Source organism: Somniosus microcephalus, chromosome 15, assembly GCF_052327205.1.
Source record: "Somniosus microcephalus isolate GS21.2 chromosome 15, FLI_Smic_1.0, whole genome shotgun sequence".
Classification (NCBI taxonomy): Eukaryota; Metazoa; Chordata; class Chondrichthyes; order Squaliformes; family Somniosidae; genus Somniosus; species Somniosus microcephalus.
Window position 1 is genome coordinate 60846435 of NC_141001.1, and position 13441 is coordinate 60859875.

At 47.8% G+C, this 13441-nt stretch overlaps 1 protein-coding gene across 3 annotated transcripts in view; it reads right to left on the reverse strand.

Annotated features, from left to right (window-relative positions):
* LOC147106970 (ethanolamine kinase 1-like) overlaps positions 1 to 11212 on the reverse strand; it is a 302938-nt gene extending 291726 nt beyond the window's left edge. For all 3 annotated transcript variants that reach the window (XM_086007889.1, XM_086007890.1, XM_086007891.1), the window contains exon 1: positions 10984 to 11212. The gene's annotated coding sequence lies outside the window, so the exon portion shown is untranslated. The remainder of the gene's footprint in view (positions 1 to 10983) is intronic.
* Between the last annotated feature and the right edge of the window lie 2229 nt (positions 11213 to 13441).

Consider the following 13441-nt stretch of genomic DNA (forward strand, 5'->3'; position numbering starts at 1 on the left):
GCTTCTGGCATGGAGAACAACATGAATGAAAGCAACCCGCAACCCCAAAGCCAGCCAAGGCAGCAATGATTCCAAAGGCCAAACCTGTACATTTTGAATACAAAAACTTTTTTAAATTTACAAACTCTGTGTGTGTAATTTCTTCATGACAAACTAATAGAAACAAACACAAAAAATCATTTAATAAAAAAATTCCCAACATATCGTCACACCTCCTACTACTTGCCCTTCGAGGGTGATCTCCTTCCCTTGCGCACTTCCCCCCTTCCTACCCTACTGCTCCTCCGTAATGCGGCCTCAGTGGTTGCAGCAAGGCTGGTGGAAGGCTGCTGATTGTCAGAACCTGAGACTACAGATGTTCTTGAAGGACGGCCTTGACCAGCTCTGGGCCTGGAGGGCCCAGCTGCAGATAGTACCAACTCTGCAAGGGCGGCAGCAGTCTAGGCTACAGGCGATGGCAAGTGCTGTGGGGAAGTGACAGTGGTGGCAGCAGGAATGCTGTTATCGAGAGAAGACAGCAACTCCCTGCTCAACCGACACACTGGCACTCCCACGGGGCAGCACCTCAGCATCCGGAGCAATCTGCTGGAGCACAGATTGCTGGCCTGCTACAGCACGGTGAGAGCCCCAGGGAAATGTGTCCGAACCAGCACCAATGGCAGCAGTCAGTGCTTGCATGGCCTCAATCTGAATCTGCATGAGACCAGTCTGAGATTGGATCACGGCAGCCAGTGACTGAATTGCAGCACTGAGCATTTGCGTGGCATCCGCCTGTGCTGCAGCGTAGTGCTCCACACTTCTTGCCAGTCCATCAATGCAACCGGGGTCCCTTCCCACTGCACCCATGAGCTAAGTGTGCATGTCCACCGCCTGAGTGTTCATTTCAGCAATGAGCCGCTCCTCCTCTGCGTCCAGTGCAGCAGGACTCGCTGGCCTACTCTCCCTCCGGGGAGAAGGCCCCCGAGCTTCCCTAGCCATATCACATTGCTGCAGCCTGCTGGGTCCCAGAGCTTCACCCTCATCAGACCCTTTCCCCTGCTCCCCTCCAGGGAAGACGTGGTCCCAGTGTGGGCATGAGCTTCCTCGGGAGAGGGTAGCGCTGAGGCTCCGGCTTCCTCTTCACCTGCAGCTTTACTCCCACTGGCAGCTTGAGGGCCCGTCTCCTTAGCTGCTGAATCACCATCTGAAAGCAGGGAGGTACAAGAGTGGCTTTAATGTCAGGACAGGGTAGCAGTAAGGGAGCAAGGACTGGAGCAATTTAGTAAGTTGAATTGAAAGTGTCAAAGGCTGGTGTTGTGAGGGACAAGTGGAATGAGAGAGGAGAGAAAGCTGATGACCTTACCATTGCTGTCCCGAACGGGGTCGACCTCTCCAGGGGCGACGGGACCGATCACCTGGCTTGCCACAATCCTGTGGACGCGCGCCTCAAGATCGCTGATAGGTTGCAGCTGAGGCCGTCCTCCACCCGTCCGTTGCTGCTGTCTCCTGTTATGAGATAGATTGGCCTACAAGAAAAAGGACGGCGTCTGAGTTAATATACAGCCATGGTCTTACCTGATGTGCCTCCCATAATTGAATGAATAGCCCTTATTGTATGCAGCCATGGTCTTGCCTGATGTATCTCCCATAGTTGAATAGCCCTTATTGTATGCAGCCATGGTCTTGCCTGATGTGCCTCCCATAGTTGAATAGCCCTTACTGTATGCAAGGTGTAGAATGTGCATGTGTGTTTCATGAGAAGGCCATAGGTGTTGGATGAGTGCTGGGCATTGGGGTTTTAAGATCCTTTGGCCATAGAGTGAGGTTGAAATGGAAGGATGGAGAGGTATTGAAAAAAAGCCACTCACCCTGACGACCCAAGTGTGGTCGTTGAACTTTTTGCGACATTGAGTATGGGTCCTGGGCACCATGCTCCTGGGGGAGGCTTGCTGAGCCACCTCCCTCCACACTCTTCTGTAGTCACGTGGCAAGGGCCTCCTGCCACTCTCTGGGTACAGTATAGATCTTCTGCGTTCCACCGTGCCAACCAAAGCCTCCAAGGCCCACTTGCTGAAGCACTGAGCTCGTTCTCTCACCCTCTCCATAGTCCTTGGCTGGAAAATGTAGTCACAGGTCTCTCCAGGCCGAGATTCAAGGTTCCAATGAGCAGGGTGTGGCTGGAGACCAAGATCGATCCTCCCCTTTAAGAACTGGCCGGCGCCAGTGTGTCTGTGTTCCATCGCTAACTGACATCACCTGCGCTGCGCCCGCGCTCTGAGTTAGTGCCTCGCTCCTTGGCCTTTGTACCTTATAGCAGGTATGCAGCGCCTGATTTAGCGCTCCAATCACCTCCAGGGGCGATAAAAGCCAAGTTTGCAGTCAGAGGCGGTAATTAGCGCCATGCGCTAAACTTTGCGCCTGGCCAATGATTGCGCCCTGAACGGGGCGATACCAAATTTCGCCCCCCAAATGTTCAGGACTGATTCAATTGTTTAGGACTGACTGCACCAGGAAGGCATTACTGCAAAACAACATTTTATTTAAATACAGAAGCAAAATACTGCAGAAGCTGGAAATCTGAAACAAAAAGAGAAAATGCTGGAAATGTTCAGCAGGTCAGGCAGCATCTGTGGAGAGAGAAACAGAGTTAACGTTTCAGGTCTGATGAAAGGTCAGCGACCTGAAACGTTGGCTGAATTTTAATCTGGGGGAGTGTGTAGATTTGGGAGCGGGTAGGGGGGGTTAAAACTGGCAAAATTGACAGCACGTGTGGAAGCTGGCTCCAACCTGCCGACTTCTGCATTTCACTCGAGCGCGTTAGGCTGTTTGCGCGCAACCCCCTTGGGAGAGGTGGGTTGTCAATTTCCATATGCTAATCACTCAATTAGAGTGATATTGACACACTGTTTTCAGTTTAACGTCGGGTCCATGGGTTTCCCGGGCTTCCTGAAACTCGCCTGTGAAACCAAGGCGAGTACACAGCGGCAATTGAGGGGGCTGAAGCAATCTCAGGCAAAGATGCCAGTCAATGCTCAGTGCTCACAGCTGCTTTCTTATTGGCTAGTGGGAAAGGGTTTGTTCACAATACTTTGGCTGAGAGGTTACTTTCTACACTTTGGAGGTTCGCTCTATCACCTCAGGATGGGTACTGCTTATGCTGCTTTAATTGGACCTCACGAGGGCCAAGATGACCAGCAACAGCACCCGCAGCAGCCTGTTGCTCACAGTCCTTTAGCTGCACAGCAGAGAGAGGACCAGCAGAGAGGGGACAAGCAGAGAGGTGCAGCTCGCAGGAGGCACTACCCATGAAAGAGGGTCTACAGGCAGAAGCTCAGTTTCCTTGACATGTCTGAGCACCTGTGTCTCAGAAGGCTCAGGATGAAACATCAGGCGGTGGCAGACATCTGCAGGCTCCTAGAGGAAGACCTGCTGCCTGCTGGATCTGGTGGCCACGCGTTATCAGCGGCTCTCAAAGTCACCATCACCCTCAACGTTTTTGCTTCTGGATCCTTCCAGGGCTCTGTTGCAGACATATGCAGGATCTCCCAGTCGGCTGCACACAAATGCATAAGACAGGGCCAGTAATTATGTCAACTTTGCCACCGATGATACCAGTTAGAATAAGCAGGCTTTGCGGCTCTGGCTGGCTTCCCACATGTGCAGAGCGCCATCGACTGCCCACACATGGCCATCCAGGCTTCCCTGGAACAACCAGGAATATTCGTCAACTGCAAGGGCTTCCTGTCCATCAATGTGCAACCACAAAAAGATCTTTATGCGGGTGTGTGCATGATTCCCGGGCAGCCGCCACGATACTTTCATTCTGGGGCAGTCCAAACTCTGATCTCTTTGGACCTGAAAGCAGACTTAAGGGGTGGCTGCTAGGCGGCAAGGGATGCCACTGCAAACTTGGCTGATGGCACCCATTGGAAACCCGACCACTGAAACCCAACAGTGCTACAATGAATGTCATATCACCACCAGATGTGTGATCGAACAGGCAATAGGCGTGCTGAAGTTGCGCTTCAGGTGCCTGGACAGATCTGGAGGCACCCTTCAGTATGCACTAACCTGGGTCTCCAGAATGGTCGGGATTTGCTGTGCTCTGCACAACATTGCGCAACAGTGAGGATTGGACCTGCAGTAGGAAGAAGGCGAAGAGTTCAGACCCTCCTCGGACGATTCGGAGGGGGAGGAGGAAGAGGAGGAGGAGGGTGATGAGGGCAAGCAGCCCCAGCTGCTCATATTGCTGCCAGGGATGCCCTTATTAATGCAAGGTTCACTTAGGTTGCACCAGTGCACCCATGTCACCAGAAAATGCAACGGTCACTCTTCCCCCTCCCTGCGCCCCCATACCAGACACAAAGCAGTCCTGCAAGCAGCCACCCCTTCAACATCCTCCCATTTGTCCTTATCAATTTATGTCTTCCGATCCATCATCAAACAAGTTAGAAGGCCACTTACCACCAAGCACCCAAGAATGGATAAGACGGGAAAGCAGTGAAAAGAATAACATTTATGTGAGCTAGATAAAGAACAAAAATTTATCAAAACAAAATTTGCTCCAACACCCATGTGCATACCCTTGTGCAACTATCAAGCCTTTTTCTTCCTTTTTCTGCCACTCCTATGTGGCGCAATCTGCGTGGCTCCTGCAGAGGTAGAGGCAGGCTGCTCAGCACCCTGCTCTGACTGCTAAGATGCACTTGACCGACGTCCTCTGAGTTTTGGACCCAGACTGCTCCACCTGCACCTGTGCAGGGGCAGACTCAGTCATCGGGAGATGAGGCAGCATGTGGGCTACTGAGTGAGAGGTGGGCTGTGGCTGAAAAGTCAAAGTGCTTTGAGTGGAGTTCCCATTTCCATGACCCCTGTTGCCATCATCCTTCTCATAGCCCAGCCACACTTCACTGCTACCACTGTGCTGGAGAACACTTTGGTGCAGATCAGTGTGGCCCTGTAAGGCCAAGGCTAAGGTATCTGTCAACCTATTTAAGGTGGCAGACATATTAGCATCCAGAGTCTGCACAGTCGTGTTGAAGGCGTGCATGGACTCAATTAATTGGCGTGTATGATGGCCCATGGCGCTGGCCAATCTATCCATGGAAGAAGACATCATTTCAGTGGCCTGTGACATCATCGCCCTCATGCTTGAGGTGGATTCCTCCAATCTCTCTGCAATCGTGGTGATTCCACTTTGAAGGTCTGTCAGTGCATCTCACATTACCTGATGCTACACAATGATTCTCCTCTTCATCGATGGCCCCTGAGATACAGCATCTATGCCCAGCTGAGCAGAGCTTGGAGAGGGCTGCGACCTCCAACGCGGACTCTCCACTGCTGTCCCTGTCTCCATCATCTGCTCTTGCTCATTTGTGAAGTTTGAGTCACCAGGTGAAAACCCAACAATTTGCCTTACTGGTCTCACCAAAATGTGAGTATCTGAGCTGGTGCATGGTCTGCATGAGTCCTGTGTCGGTGCATCCTCAGAAGAACTCAGCTCCTCTGAGGAATCACTGTTAGCAACCTCCACTGACTGCTGCTGCACATGTGAAGGCCCTGTCAGAAATAAAAGACATGAATTAGCCCTGGCAAGGAAAGAATATGCTGCAAGTTATCATTGTGAAATGATAATTTTCAACTCGCTATTGAAATCAAGTCAACATGACTGAGTGTGTATGGCATGTATTCATCTGATGGATGGAGAGCATTTGGTGAGGGTGACTATGAGGGAGAGGCATGACATTGCATAAGGATGAGGGTGAGTAACAGTGGTGGATGGATAGATGGGGATGTGAGGAAGTGCATAGAAAGAGAAGGATGGGTGCACCTGCAAGGTAGGTGGGTGTGAGGAGTGATATGCTGCAGTAGGCTTGACAAGGCAGAGTGAAGGGTTGGGTTGATGTGCACAGCAGGATGTAGGTGAAGGTGCCACTGTACTCACCTGCTTAGCTCATTAAAGTGCTTTCTGCACTGAATCCAGGAGCGTGGCTCTAAGCTCCTGCTGCTGACCTCCTCTGCAACCTCCAACCACGCCTTCTTGTTCTCCACTGCAGGCTTCTTCCTCCCGTTGGTAGGGACGGGTATCTCTCTCTGACTCCGCACAGCCCCCAGCAGCACAGCCAGGGAGATGTCACTGAAACAAGGCACAGCCTTTGCCCATCTGGAATCCATTCTGCCACTTGCTTCTCTTTTCTTCCCAATTCCAAACTCATCCAATTTGCATGTTTGGAGTATCCATTTAAAAACTGAAGTTGAGAACGCGTCATGCCACTGATTGGACGGGAAGCCCGGGTGTAAAATTATAATGAGGTGGTTGAGTTAAAAAGCCATAGACAGATGCACTGCACTTACTTCCGGGTTTCCCGCATGCAATCGGAGCACCCCCCCCCCCCCTCCCCACTGCTCCCAGCATACCGCAAACTTAAAATTGGGGCCGTCACCTCTGTTTCTCTCTCCACAGATGCTGCCTGACCTGCTGAGTATTTCTAGCATTTTTCGTCTTTATTTAATTTAAATAGTTTGGTTCATAGCAAAGGTACAGCTATAGCTCGCTATAAGCACTCTTCACATGTGAGCCCAGACAACAAAATAAGGCGGGGCATTTTAACCCTACCTGCCTGGTGGAAAGCAGGCATGTGGGCAATTAAATGCCCCAGGTTACTTACCCGCCGGATAGCCACCGGGATCCTGCCATGTCTTCTTTTTACCTTTTAGATGTGGACTGACCTGCCCTGCATTTCCAACAATTTTTATTTCAGGATTTTCAGTTTTCACATTTTTTTAATTTTAAGAATATTAGGAATTGAGAAGGTTTTGCGCACTTCAAAATTCTCCTTTATAAAAGCCATTGTCATAAATTGCATGAAAATGATTGGTGCATAACTTTAATGAAAGAAAAGGTGAGCATAGTTTGACCTGTCTTACAACCCAGAGAACAAAACAAAGAACAAATTTGCATTTATAGAGCACCTTATCACAACCTCAGGACGTCCCAAAGTGCTTTACAGCCAATGAAGTACAGGTAGACTATCCTTTATCCGAAAACCTCGGGACCAGCCGAGTTTCGGATAAAGGAGAATTTCGGATTTCGGAAGGTGGGTCGGCGGGGGTCCGCGGGGGGGTCGTGCGCACGACTTACGCTGACGCTCAGCGTAAGTCAGTCGGGGTCGGCGGGGGTCGGGGCCGGCGGGGTAGGCGGTTGTCGGGGCTGGCGGGGTCCGCGGGCGGGGTCGGCGGTTGTCGGGGCTGGCGGGGGGGTCGGCGGGGGGTCGTGCGCACGACTTACCCTTTATCCGAACTTCCGCAACCGGAACCCTCTAAAAACCGAAGGTTTTTTCGTTCAGCGTAAGTCGTACGCACGACTTACGCTGAACGAAGAAACCTTCGGTTTTTAAGAGGGTTTCGGTTTTCGGAAGTCCGGATAAAGGGTAGTCTACCTGTACTTTTGAAGTAGAGTCACTGTTGTAATGTAGGAAAACACAGCAGATGATTTGTGCACAGCAAGGTCCCACAAACAGCAATGAGATAAATGGCCAAATAATCTGTTTTAATGATATTGGTTGAGGGATAAATGTTGGCCAAGATACTTGGACAACGTCCTTGCTCTTCTTCCAATAGTGCCATGGATCTTATATGTTCACCTGAGAGAGCAGACAAATCCTCAGTTTAACATCTCACCAGAAAGACAGCACCTCTGACAGTGCAGCACTCCTTTAGTTCAGAACTAGATTGTGCGCTCAAGTCCTGGAGTAGGCCTTGAACCCACAAACCTTTGACTCAGAGGTGAGTGCTGCCATTGGGACAAGGGTTAAATAACATTCCAAAACATATTTCAAATTGACAATCACAAAATATTGGTTCAAATTTACAACTCGTCATCTGAAGTATTTTCTTCAAAACATATCAATCAGTGCAATGTCAGTAGATAACTGCAGTGCAAAGAAAATGTCTTCTTTTTTAAGGAGCACATTCTAGTTCTATTTCTTTCCCTGTTCTAAAGCATTGTACAAAAGTCAGAAACTGGAACTGTTGCTTGTTATGATCAAAGTAAAATAGATATTTGTGGATAAGGGTGACCATTTGGTCCATTTGGTTATTCTTTCAAAGAAAGCTACTAGCTTTCTCCTGAAAGTCAAGAGTTTTTGCCTGCACTGTCCTACCGAGAAAACCATTGCTGTTATCAACCCCTTTGTATATAAACAAGTGTGTCCTGATACCCATCATGTTTGTACTTATATCCCTTTGTCTTGCAGTCATGCCTTAACTTAAGACAGTGCTCTGAATTGATCTGCTTACTTCAATATGAATTTAATTTTGTGTAGCGTGGAAACACAGATGATTTTTTTTAACTATAAGGCTAATTTTTATCATGCTAAAATAGATCAGTGATGTATTTTCCTATAGCTTGCCAATGTAATATCAATCAGGTCAGGCTGCTTATGAAAATTGTTTCATCAATGTATTATTTCCTTTTAAAATTCATGCTATAACTTGTATAACATCAAGTTGGTTAAAAAAAAACAGAAAAGTAAAACGAAATAAATGAAAGTCATGGGATTGATGTTTACAGGTAGTTCTTTCAGGATGACAGGAAAGGGCTAACATTTTGCAACCAATTACATGGTTGTTTGCTTCCAATATATATTTTGTGAAACTTATTTTAGAATTTTTGGATAAAAACTGCTACAGCATTAGAAAAGGAATACAATCTGCACATATACACAGAAATCACTGACTAAACAAGAAATCTGACTCTCGCTAACAACGTCAGTCACATATTCCTTAATAAATTAAAGGCATACAAACCAAGATATCTGGGCTCTAACTCTGGTTTGTGCTGAGTTAGTTGTAGTTTGTGCCATGACTCACTTCAATACAAATGGGTTAGGGAGGACAGAAAAAAAATTAGCTCATTTTTCCGTTCCTCATAGTGATGCCTGCTGGTTGCCGGGTGAGGAGAGCAACGTGCTTGGCTGTGAGGTCCTCCACTGTTGAATAGTCTGCTCTTACTTCTTCTGGACCCGTGTATGTGTGTGGAAACATTCTCGGACAACCGTCAGTGGGGGTCATTTTTGTCTTCACTGCTTGAGTGGTAAACGGGAGGGGAAGGCCCACTTGTTCTAAAAACCACCTTGATTTTCACTTCCATTCAAATCAACGGAAATGAAAGTTGGGCTGTTGCTGTCACAAGTGGGCGATCCGTCCGGTTTCCTTACCACTCAAGCCATGAAGATGAAACTTTTAGCCCCCACGTCTCCAAAAGTGGAGGGGAGAAAACTGAATACAAAGTAAAAAGCACAAAGAGCCAAATTCCCCCTCTTCATCCACACACACCTGAGTATTACAAGTGCAAGGAGAGTTCTGCCTACGATATCACGGTACCTCAAGTGAACACAATAAAAATAGGGGGTAAGTCTTTCAAAAAAAAATAACGTATCATTTTAAATTCCATTAAACTTATTTATAAGGCAACCTGCTAACCTGGATATGCCAGACTGACAGTTTATTACACTACAGCCAGGTTTACAATTACTTTACTGTACTTTTACAATTTTATTTTTTTCTATGGCAATTGAATCAAAGGATCATAGCGGAGTTATGCGTTCACTTTTAAAATACAATAAAATATTCCCTACTGTGTTAGCATTGTTCCCTGGCCTTGTTATCCTCATTACTTTTTATGCATTTCCCCTTTAAGCAAAAATATCAGACAGCAATTTAAACCTTTAAATGCTTTCAATATTTATATTTGGAACAAACATTTTACAAAGTATTATATACAGATGTCTGAATAACATCAACCAAAGTCACTAGAAGGAAAAAAATATCTTGCACGTTCTGCTGATTTTATAGAGATTATGCACGCAACCCCTTGAGTTGAAATAAAACTGTAGGTTTGATATATGGTATGAAATTAAATCTTCAGGCCAAAAAAGAGAATTTGCAGGAGAATTGAAAACCTTCATTTTAACTGGTGAAAATATGAAGCCAGCTCTCCAAGCTGTGTTTTAATCCTTGCACAGTGAAAGAGAGGTGCCGAAAACCTACTGTGTGTCTCAGCATCAGCAACCTGTGACTTAGCATATTAACCTTCGAATTACACCGTGAATGAAACTCGCGCACAAATGCTTTGACATGTTCGAATAAAATCCCGTGGTCTATTTTAATGCAGGCTTTAACCTGTTTGAAATAAATTACTCAACGCCTCTGGTAAAATAGCAGGCAAAGGAATTTTATGCCAACACGTTAAACATGTTAAAATCTTCACCGCGTTTCATTTTGAGGCTGCTGGAACAAGCTGAGTGTCATTCGTTCAAGTCATGGGAGATGTTAATAGTTATTTTTGGTGAAAGCTGTTTAGGTAATTACTTCAGTCGCAGAATGTTCAGGAAGATTCTGGCAGGAAATGAGGAAACTTTACGGAAGTTTCTCAATAAATTCTGGCTGACTGCAGCCCCAGGTTTGGTTATTCTAGTTCAATAGTATAACTGTTCCATAAAAAAAAACCTTCAGTGTATAAGCACTTGTGCTTAAATACTGAAGGTTTTTTTTATTCCAGTGTTCCCTTATGCAACTCAAGGGAATAATTGTGGGATGCAAGTGACCTATGAACTAATTTTTGTGATTGTAAGCATGATTAAATATTGGAAAAGTTAAAAGTTTTGAGTTTATAATTTTTGTGGGTCTAGTAATCCACAATAAGAATAACGACCCGGAATTTGTTGCAATGTCAATATTGGCAACGGATGCCGTAAGTTAGACCGTTCTGCTCACCGATCCTCCAGTGGCGAATTCACACCACAATTTACTAGAGAAACAATGAAAATACGGCACGGTGAGCATAGCAGTTGGATCAAGAGAAGCACGGCCAATGTCTGATACACATCAAAGGTCCCAGGGCCTGATACAGAATGAAACACTGCATTTAGGGGCAATGGCTCTGATCTGATAACATGAGGATCGGTCGCATTCCGTACAGACAGAGGCCGGAATTTTATGTACCTGGGCGGGTCAGGTACGGGTGGTCACTCTGTCGGGTCGCAACACCGTTGTTGCTTCCATTCCATTCCGCTGCTGAGATCGACTTGCACTAAAGGAGCCTATTAAGACCACCCTGCACGTTACCCAGCCCTATTAAATGGTGCAGGTCTGATGACATCATCGATGGCGTGTTTTCAGCCGGGATATTTAAAGGACCCAGGTTTTCAGATGACGCCCTCCATATGCTTGTGCAGGGAGTGAGAGCATGCAGGGAGGTCCTCTTCCCTTCTGATGGGCGGAAGAGACCTCCCCAACAGACCAAAGGAGCCTGGCTCCAAACAGCAGAGGTCAACAGCAAGGATGTTGTGAGTAGGACCTGGGTGCAGTGCCGCAAACATTTCAATGATCTCATTAGATCTAGAAAGCTGAGTGCAAAGCCACACTTAACTTCATCCTGCTGTGCCTCTCATCGCATCCCCATCACTCTGCCTTCCCTACCCTACTCCTGCACATGCTTACTCACCCCAACATACCTTGCACATCCACCCATCCCTCTCTCTATTTACATTACCACATCCCCATCTGACTGACCACCCCTCACACTCACCCTCATCCTACTGCAATCATACCAACTAACAACACACAAGGGGGCCACTTGTTAGTGCCACCCCATTCCATCATAGTCACCCTCTAAATATGTAATCCATCCATTCCTTACACTCATTCCATCACTCTCACTCAACCTTCCCTTCTTTCCCTCCTTGCAGGAAAAGAGAGCCTAAATAAGAGGGAGAGGGAGAGAACTGGAGGTGGCCCTTCATCATTGTCCATCTTAACAGCAGCAGAGGAGGTTGCCTTGGAAGTGTCTGGAGCTGGAGGTGGGAGATGGAGAGAGGGGGACATCTCAATAACCTGGTGACAGAATTACATCTCATACAGCCACATGGCATACAGCAGTCACTCATATGGGGACTAATGTTAGCAGCCAGTGAATGTTTGTCATGTACATAATGGTATCTGTACCTATTCTTGATATGACACATCTAACTCATCTCTTTACTCTCACACAGGTCCATCAAGAGCCTCCCCCACTGTCCAGGAGGAAGTGGAAGAGGACTCCAGCCTCTGAGGGCACACCGTCACCAGACTTTTAGCGCCCCAAAAAAGTTAGCGCCCCGTGCCCAAAATTCAATGGTGGCACCCCAAGCAGGAGGCGGGGCGCTACTGGAAGCGCTCCCCCTCCCTCTTAGGGCGCACCCATTGAATATTGCGGCGCTACACGCTGCGGTGTCACACACGCCGGCTCATAGCGCCACGGTACTGCAGGTCTCCCTCCCCTTGGGGTGCTAATGGGAGGCGCAAAGCAACTGAATTTTTCCCCCTTTATGTTCACCACAAATTTGTGTGCAACTTTGGAAGTGGCTTAGTGAGTTGGAGTGAATGGTGAGACATAACATTACCTCTAGCAATGGTGGTCAGTGTGAAAGGAATGGTTTGGTCATTGTAGGGATGCTTTATGGCGTTGCTTTGGGGTGGTGCCAGCCTGGTGCAGCATGTGGCAGCCATATGGGTGTAATGAATAAAGTTAAGTAAATCTGGCCATCCCTGGATCCTAAGCAGCAATGTGCTCTGGTTCTGGTGGGATCTGGACCACAGGTTCCTCCTGCTCTTGCTCCTCCTCGTCTTCCAATTGTGCTCCACCTGCTCCTGCTCCTCCTCCTCCTCTGAGGAGGCTGTGTGCTCAGTGCCTTGCTCCTCATGCAGCACTAATCCTCGCTGCTGCACTATGTTGTGCAGGGCACAGCAGACCACAATGATTCTGGAGACCCTGGCTGGTGCGTACTGAAGGGCTCCTCCAGATCTGTCAAGGTATCTGAAGCTCATTTTCAGCATGCCTATTGTCTGCTCTATGACACATCTGGTGGAAATGTGGCTTTCATTATATCTCTCCTGGGCCTCAGTACTTGGCCTCCTCAAGCGTGTCATGAACCATGTCTCCAAGCAGCCAGCCGGAAAGTCTGTTTGGAGGAGCAAAGAGCTGAGGGAGGGTGGACTGGCACAAGATGAAAGAGTCATGGCAGCTGCCAGGGAATTTAGCGCACACATGCATGATGACCTTGCTATGGTTGCAGATGAACTGCACATTGAGGGAATGGAAGTCCTTGCAGTTGACAAACACTCCTGGGTGATGATAAGGTGCCCTGATGGCCACATGTGCGCAGTCGATGATGTCCTGCACCCGTGGGAAGCCAGCCAGAGTGGCAAAGGCCATCGGTCGCTCAGCAACACTGGCTTCATCAGTGGCAAAGTTGATATAATTGGCTGACTTTTCGAAGAGGGCATCGGTGACCTGTGTGATGCATCTGTAGGTGGCAGTCTGCGAGATGTCACAAATGTTTGCTGCAGATCCCTGGAAGCAGCCTGAGGTGCTGACTTTGACAGCCACTGGTAAGGCGTGTCCACCCGATCCTCTGGGCTG